This window comes from Schistocerca piceifrons, chromosome 5 (genome assembly GCF_021461385.2).
Source record: "Schistocerca piceifrons isolate TAMUIC-IGC-003096 chromosome 5, iqSchPice1.1, whole genome shotgun sequence".
Lineage (NCBI taxonomy): Eukaryota > Metazoa > Arthropoda > Insecta > Orthoptera > Acrididae > Schistocerca > Schistocerca piceifrons.
Window position 1 is genome coordinate 532,962,430 of NC_060142.1, and position 9,651 is coordinate 532,972,080.

Here is a 9,651-nt window from a genome sequence, read left to right on the forward strand (position 1 = left end):
AATTATACTATCAGTTTCGATACTACATTTGTGTCATATTTAGGCACCTTTTCAAACTGAGTGGTGATATCCACCACCGAAGCATTAAGACAGGTACCACGTATATTCGCTCCTCTCGTGGATTTTTATTTACACAATGTGTGCACCTCAGCCGTCAGGTGTGCCGCAGGGGAGTGTCATAGGACCGTTTCTATTCAAAATATACATAAATGACCTTGTGGATGACATCGGAAGTTCACTGAGGCTTTTTGCAGATAATGCTGTGGTGTATCGAGAGGTTGTAACAATGGAAAATTGTACTGAAATGCAGGAGGATCTGCAGCGAACTGGCGCATGGTGCAGGGAATGGCAATTGAATCTCAATGTAGACAAGTGTAATGTGCTGCGAATACATTTAGCTACAAAATAGCAGGTCAGCAACTGGAAGCAGTTAATTCCATAAAATTATCTGGGAGTACGCACTAGGTGTGATTTAAAATGGAATGATCATATAAACTTGATCGTCGGTAAAGCAGATGCCAGACTGAGATTCATTGGAAGAATCCTAAGGAAATGCAATCCGAAAACAAAGGAAGCAGGTTACAGTACGCTTGTTCACCCACTGCTTGAATACTGCTAAACAGTGTGGGATCCGTACCAGACAGGGTTGATAGAAGAGATAGAGAAGATCCAACGGAGAGCAGCGCGCTTCGTTACAGGATCATTTAGTAATCGCGCAAGCGTTACGGAGATGATAGATAAACTCCAGTGGAAGACTCTGCAGGAGAGACGCTCAGTAGCTCGGTACGGGCTTTTGTTGAAGTTTCGAGAACATACCTTCACCGAAGAGTCAAGCAGTATATTGCTCCCTCCTACGTATATCTCGCGAAGAGACCATGAGGATAAAATCAGAGAGATTAGAGCCCACACAGTAGCATACCGACAATCCTGCTTTTCACCAACAATACGAGACTGGAATAGAAGGGAGAACCGATAGAGGTACTCAGGGTACCCTCCGCCACACACCGTCAGGTGGCTTGCGGAGTATGGATGTAGATGTAGATGTAGAACAACAACAGTTGTTGTTAGCTGGTTGGAGCGCACATATTTCTATTTACACAGCGTGTGCACTCCTGCCACCTATCAACAACAGTTGATGTTATATTGCTCGAGGGAATGCACCATGTGAACAGAAATGCGTGAGACCAATGAATATATGTGGTATGTATCCTAATGTGCCGAGGGTGGATATCACCATTCACTTTGCATAGGAGCCTAAAGATGACACTAATGCAGTCTCGAAACTCTGTAGCCAACCTGCGGATAACTGGAAAATTTTGCTCGATCACATGGCGACTACCCTGCTCTCATCTTATTATTTGGTTCTTTCTCTCCATCCTCTATATACCGATGTTAATCTGTGAGGTGGGAATTTTAATGGCATGTACAGACTGCTAATGGACCATAAATATACTGCCTCCCGAGCAGAAAATCAAACGCTAAAGAAGCCTCTGCACTCTTTCAAAAAAAAAAAAAAAAAAAAAAAAAAAGGGGGGGGAGGGAACAAAAAAGTTAATTGTTAGAATAGTAGGCATAATTGCTTGGTTAAATGCAACTGCACAAAACTCCAGCTGATTCTATGATGAAACTCATTTGTCGCAAACGTTGGAGAAAAAATGGCTTGTCGGCCTCACATCATGTGTATTTATGAGGCGCGAACGAAATGGTAATTGCTTAAACGGCGTGGTCGCTTACCCGCATACAGTAATAAAAAGTATATACGAGCCCGCGTGAGCGGTCCGGCGTGCAGTAGTAATTACAGCGTACGCGGGAATTAGCTATTGTTCCGCGGACCGGCGTGTAATGCGCTTACAGCGGCGCGCCGCCAGTTTTCACCCAATTACAGCACATAATGTCGGGATAAACTGTTTTAGTAGGTCCAATATCGGCCTATGGGGCCATTAAAACGGCGTCTGGTCCAGGCTTTGAACCGGCCGTCTCCCTAAATTCGGTTCCAGCAGAAGTCCGCGAGGGAATGCTGCGTTCTGCCAGAGACGCCGTACAAAGGGGATCCCGGAGCTGGGCGAGTGATATCTGGCGTAATTAGCTCTCAGCACAGACGGCAGCTTGTATACGCACGGCGACTGCTCGCAGCATAGAGTCTATGAGGCAGTAAGTACATACATTTTTATTCATTTGTTTTGACTGGAATTTTTTTAAAAGAATTGTCGGTTTCGGTTGTGTGATAGCCATCTTCAGAAGTAAAAGAAAAAACGTTATTGGACAGGAGCATGTAGAAGTATGGTAGCTCATATTTAAAAGAAAAGTTAACCGTACTTTGCAGAGGAGCTCTTGATGAGACGGACTTGCCGTGGTATACAATTACTGTAAACAAACTGCTAAAGCAACGGAAAAAATACTTTGTGTTCTGCCTTACGGCAGGTCTTGTCATGGGGGGGCCTCGTCAGAGAGGTCGACCGCATGAGCGTCTTGGGAAGTGATTCCAGTGGTGGTTTCTCGTTGCCTTCCACTGATGGCAATGAAATGATAACGAGGACAACACAACACCCAGCGCCTGAGTAGAGAAAATCTCCGACCCAGCCGGGAACCGAACCCGGGAACCTTGGCGTGAGAAGCCGCCGCGCTGGCCACTTTTTTTTTATTCCACAAAAACAGTAAAAAAATGGCTAGCTTACAATGAAATGACATAAAGAAGGTGACAGATAATTGCAGTCATAAATCGCAGCATTAAAAGAATGAGTAATGATAAGCAGTCTTTAGCGGTAGCACACATTTAGCACCTCCACTGTCATCTTCAACTGGTGGCAGTTCATCATGCACATTTTCTTCTTCTGCTGCCTGAGGTTCCTCATCATCATTTATCAGACCCAAATTAATCATTCAGTAAATCCTTGATGTCTGTTCCTTCCAGGATAAATTAGGTGGACAGATCACTCAGCTATCGGGGCGGGCAAAGAAACAGAGACATAGATGTGAAACAAAGCGTAGGACTGTAGACAGAGAGATGCTACATGAAATGCGCTTGTCGTCAAGAGTGTAATGTGTGAAGCCTTCAACGACTTCGTTATCAGAATATTATCCAAACATCTCTCGCAAAACCCCTAGAGTATAAATATCTATGGAGTGAGCTTTAGGTTGCGCAGAACGAGAATTCTGTCCGCAACGTCTGCTGCAACTGTCATGTGATTTTGGGACGCGCATTTTAGCCGTATTTTGACCAATATTTTGAGTTTTATTGTGTTATTAATTCACTGCTCCACATAGAGCATCTTCAGAAGTATCATCAAACTTTGTGTACCAGTTTTATACAGTCATCTTATCAATTCATCTTAATAATTTGTTTCCTGGAACTGAAGTTAGCTTAAAGATGTGAAGTGCAATGGCATTGTGTCTTTCCGCCACAGCATCACAGCTCATATTCCATTTCTTTACGATTTTTCGGTAATGAGATAAGAACTGACAGCCAACAATAGTTTTTACCTCTCCTATTGCACTTATTCATATTGTCATATGTTACAATGGCACTGTAGACGGCGCCAAAGTGTCACGAAGAAACAACGCATTGAAACTACGAAACAGTTACGGTAAATACAGTAAGCGGTTTGCATCATCTGCCTTTCAATTATTATTATTTTCAGTTTTTCGTTATTTACACTTCTGTTTCTGTAGAGAAGTAAAATGTCTACAACACATTTTCACTGTCTCATCAGAAAAGTAAAACCATATACTATACACAAACTATTGAAAAAATAAAACAATAAAAGATTAATGCTCAACGCGACTCCATTGTCCCAACCAATGCGTTAACGTGTTCGTCCAAACGAACTAGTTCTATAAGATATATCGAATCGTTCCCAAGTACTGTTCAGTGTACATGTGAGTAGCCAAGAAAAATGACTAATCGTGAGCTACAAATATTAAATATCAGCACAGATAAAAATAAATAAATAATTATTTCATAACCTGTTAGATAACGATCGTTTGGACTTTAGGAAAGGTAAAGATACCAGAAAGTTTGTTCTGACGTAGCAGTTGGTAATGGAAGCAAGGTTGGAGGAAAATCAAGACACGTTCATAAGATTCGTCGACCTTGAGAAAACGTCGACAGTTTAAATTGGTGCTAGACGTTCGAAATTCTGAAAAATGTAGGGGTAAGCTCTCAGGAAAGACGGATAATAGACAATACGTACAAGAACCAAGAGAGGACAATAAGGCTGGAAGATCAAGAACGAAGAATTCGAATTAAAAAGGGTGTAAGATAAGGATGTGGTCTTTCGCCCCTACTATTCAATCTATAAATCGAGGGAACGATGAGTAAATAAAACAAAAGATTGAATAGTGGCATTAAAATTCAAGGTGAAGGGATATCAGTTATAAGATTCGCTTATGACATTGCCATCCTTTGTGAAAGTGAAGAAGAATTACAGGATCTGTTGACTAGAATAAACAGTCTAATGAGTACAGATTGTGGATTGAGCGTAAACCGAAGAAAGGCCAAAGTAACGAGAAGGAGCAGAAATGAGAACAATGAGAAACCTAAGATTACAGTTGTAATCACGAAGTAGGTGGGGTCGAGACATTCTGCTACCTACGTAGTAAAATAACCTGTGATGGATCGAGCAAGGAAGACATAAAAAACAGACTAGCACCGGCAAAAAGGGCATTCCCAGCCATGAGAAATCTGCTGGTATCAAATATATGCCATAATATGAGGAAGACATTTTTGATAACGTACGTTTGGAGCACAGCATTGTATAGTCATGAAACGAGAATCAAGGTATCTGAGTTGTAATGCTACAAAATAATGGCGAAAATTAGGTGGGCTGGGAAGGTAAGGTATGAGGAGCTTTTCCGCAGAAAAAACACTTACTTCCACTGCTATTGCCAACCCGTTTAGCATTCGTCATGTGGCCGACATGTGTATTCATTTACATTCGAAATTAGACATAAGCTCACATTAATGCACAGTTCTTCATGGTATAGCCGTTAATGGACACAGCCTTGGAAAAGGTATCGAGAAACATGGATAAATGTGCATGGTATGTGACTTTTGTTATACACTGAAGCGCCAAAGAAATTGGTATAGGCATGTACTCGTATATTCAAATACAGAGACATGTAAACAGGAAACATGGATAAATGTGCATGGTATGTGACTTTTGTTATACACTGAAGCGCCAAAGAAATTGGTATAGGCATGTACTCGTATATTCAAATACAGAGACATGTAAACAGGAAACATACGGCGCTGCGGTCGACAACGACTGTATAAGACGACAAGTGTCTATTCGATCGGTTACTGCTGCTACAAAGCCAGGTCATCAAGATTTAAGTGGGTTTGAAGGTAATTTTATAGTCGGTGCACGAGCGATGGGACACAGCATCTCCGAGGTAGCGATGAATTGGGGATTTTCCCGTACGACCATTTCACGAGCTTACCGTATCAGGAATCTGGTAAGACATCAAATTTTCGACAGCGCTGCGGGTGGAGAAAGATCGCGCAGGAACGGGATCAACGACGACTGAAGAGAATCGTTCAACGTGACAGAAGCGCAACCCTTCCGCAAATTGCTGCAGATTTCAATGCCGGGCCGTCAGCAAGCGTCAGTGTGCAAACTGTTCACCGAAAAATCATCGATATGGGCTTTCGGAGCTGAAAGCCCACTCGTGTACCTTTGACGAGTGCACGACACGAAGTTTTACGCCTCGCCTGGGGTCGTCAACACCACCATTGGACTGTTGATGACTGGAAACATGTTGCCTGGCCGGACGAGTCTCGTTTCGAATTGTGTTGAGCGGATGGACGTGTGCGGGTATGGAACAAGATCATGAAAACATGGATCTTGCATGTCAGCAGGGGACTGTTCAAGCTGGTGGAGGCTCTGTAATGGAGTGGGGAGTATGCAATTGGAGTGATAAGTGACCCCAGATACGTCTACATACGACTCTGACAGGTGACACGTACGTAAGCATCGTGTCTGATCATCTGCATTCCTTCATGACCATTGTGCATTCCTACGGACTTGGACAATTGCAGCAGGATAATGCGACATCCCACATGTCCAGAATTGCTACAGAGTGACTCCAGGAAGACTGAATTTAAACACTTTCGCTGTCCACCAAACTCCCCAGACATGAACTTTATTGAGCATATCTGAGACGCCTTGCAACATGCTGTTATCCACTCCCTTGTACTCCTACCGATTTATGAACAGCCTTGCAGGATTCGTGGTGTCAGTTCCCTCCAGCACTACTTCAGACATTAGTCGAGTCCATGCCACGTCGTGCTTCGGCACATATGCGTGCTCGCGGGGGCCCTACACGATATTAGGAAGGTGTACTAATGTATTTGTCTCTTCAGTGTATAATTTCGTGGATGACATGCCTAGATACATTTGCATCTTATCAAGTCATGTTTTTGAAAACCAAAAGCTACATTCAGATCGTTTGTAGGGGCATATTTTTGATGTCAGCGTCAGTACACATCTGGTGTGTTATTACTTTTGTAGGTGCACATGAAAATAAGCACACACGTGAAACTAGCTAGTAGTGCTTACTGAAGTACTGATCTGAACTGTAAAGATGACGTCATTCTTTAAGGGAGGATTATCGCGATACGATGTTACTATTGCTACGTTTTAAGCTGCATATCTGATTTCAGTAAAAGCGACTTCAGAAACTATTGCTTTTGTGGGACACATGAGTAAGATCACTAACATAAGTGAAGATCCGAAGAGGCTGTTCTTGTCACCTAAGACTTTCGTGACAGATCTCTGTATGTCCATCTTTTTTGAGATGCTTGCGGGACTCAGCTGTTCGATAGAGGATGTCAATTTAAATGCCTTTCAGCCGTCTAGTTTCCAACCTTATTTTAGTTAGCAACCAGTTTCAGCGTTTTACTACGCCATCTTCAGCCCCCAGACCGATGTGTAGGAAGAATCTACTTCGGCTGTGACCAAAACAGGGGACGGCAATACTGGCTTACTAGATTTTTGCTTTAGTGGTCACTTCATTGTTCAGTCGGCAGCTGATGGTTGAAGTGATCACTATAGCAAAAATCTACTAAGACCAGTATTGCCGGCCCCTGTTTTGATCACAGCCGAAGTAGATTCTTCCTACACGTTGGTCCGGGGCTGGAAGATGGCGTAGTAAAACGCTGAAACTGGTTGCCAAATAAAATAAGTTTGGAAACTAGAGGTCTGAAAGGTGTTTAATTTGATATAATCTATTTCCGTGACACGCTGGCACAGGAGAGATTTCTACTTTATGCTATTACTTTTTCTGGCTATAAGGCTCAATGGACAGAACATCGCGTTGTTTCCAATCCGTCCTCCAAAAGAGTAGGGGTTTTACACAGTGGTCGTGTGTGGCAGTAGCCACGCGACGTGCAGCAGCCGTATACGCAGCAGCACCGTGAACCCCCGGTCTAAAATTTGTCCGCTGGTATGACGTGACGCAGCCTACTTCCGCGGTTATAAGGCGGGGGCCGTTTGAAAAATTGACCTTCACGTCATGGTTTCTTAATTAGGTACAGAATGGTTTCCAAAGCACATTTCAGTGTTCGGCGTGACTTTCTAAACACATTGTTGTAATTTCGTCTACTTTGACACAATTGGTCCTGCTCATTTGTGCGTACTCATATTTCAGTGTTTTCTTTCCCAGCCGGCCGCGTTGGCCATGCGGTTCTAGGCACTTCAGTCCGGAACCGCGTGACTGCTACGGTCGCAGGTTCGAATCCTGCCTCGGGCATGGACGTGTGTGCTGTCCTTAGGTTAGTTAGGTTTAAGTAGTTCTAAGTTCTAGGGGACTGATGATCTTAGATGTTAAGTCCCATAGTGCTCAGAGCCATTTGAACCATTTTTTTCTTTCCCGCTTGTGTGAATTTTTTTGTTCTCCAAGATTTCTCCGCATTCAGAAGGAAACCATTGTTGCTAATTACTATACCCACACAAAGAAATACTCCAGGACGTATTTTTCAGAAATACCCAATAACATGATTTTCTAGGAGATGCTGCATCGGATAAACGTTCTTGTAATAACCCCTCCGTTCTGCCTCTGTCGTTCCACGTAACTTACCTAAAATGTGCAACTATTCTACGAAGACAATTCTAATAGGAAACTCATTTGCTAGAAAAGTTTCATTCACGAAATCAAGAGATACGCGAAGATACATATTAATTTTCCAAACAGTTACGGTGATTGTCTAAGAATTTGTTCCGACAAGTTTTGAGCTAGGAGACACTTAACAACAGCTCGCTTACACCAGGGTCGATACCGCAGTAGCGACTGGTCAGATGCTTCTTTAACGGACCGAAGATATGAAAAATACCTGGTGTGAGATAAGGGCTGTCAGGACTGTGCTCCAATACAGTCCATCGTGAACATTGGATTGTATCGCGCAACAGGTGCCTTATACGACTGAGCATTGTTGGGCAACAGTACGTCATAGGCGCAGCTAGACGCACGCTGGATTAGCCAGTGGGGTGGTCAGGCTCTGTTGATGTTGCTATGGAATATCTCACATTAGTGATCACAAATAACTTCAGTAATATGAATATAAACCACACTAAACCATTAGAAGTGATGTACACCGTAAAATCTTTAAAATAAAAAAATTCTAATGATTATGATAAAATATCGAAAACTTCATTTAAACTGAATACTTATGAGTTTAGTGGCAGACTAAGTTATTTGTGTAATCAGTCATTTATCAATTGAACATTTCCTAGATGCCTGAAGTATGCTGAAGTTAAATCTTTGTTTAACATAGGAAGTAAAGAAATATCGTCAAATGTTCGTCCAACTTCACTTTTGCCAGAATTCTCGAAAATTTTCGACAAGGTAGTATATAATCAGTTACTTAACCCTCTAACAGCAAATAACATGTGAAACTAACAGTTCGGATTTCTATAAGGTTTTAATATGGCTACCTACAAGTAATTCATTAGAATACAAAACACAGGCTGCTGGTATACATTTTGATTTGTCAAAAGCATCTGACTGAGTAAATCACACTATCCTTTTAAATAAATTATGGGGTAATGGGAAATGCTGCAAAATGATTCAAATTCAATATCTCTGACAGAAATGAAAGACTGTCATTAGGAAAGAGACATGTATTTGATTGTCAGGTATCATCCAACTGGGAACTAATTACATGTGGTGTCCCACAAGGTTCCGTCTTAGGACCCTTACTTTTTCTTGTTTATGTGTATGACGTTTAATCTGTAGCTGTACCAGACGCCAGGTTTGTTTACAGAAGATACAAGCACTCCAATAAATAGCAAATCAAATATTGTCACAGAAGGATCGGTTGAGTTGATGAAATTTTCATAGACATTAATGAACTGTTCTTAGTCAGTTATTCATCACTAAACTTTGAAAAAACACGTTACATGCAATTCCGAACTTTTGAGAGGTTTTCCACAAGTATATGAGTAAAATATGACGATAAACAGATAGAAGAGGTGCACAGTGTTAAATTATTTGGATTATAGCTTGCTAATAAATTCAGCTAGGAGGAGCATACTACAAAATTCATGAAATGCCTAAACAAAAATATTTTTGCAATGCGAATTTTCTCAGACATAGGTGACATAAAATTTGAATGCTGGCATACTATGCTTACTTTCATTCCATAATGTCATAAGG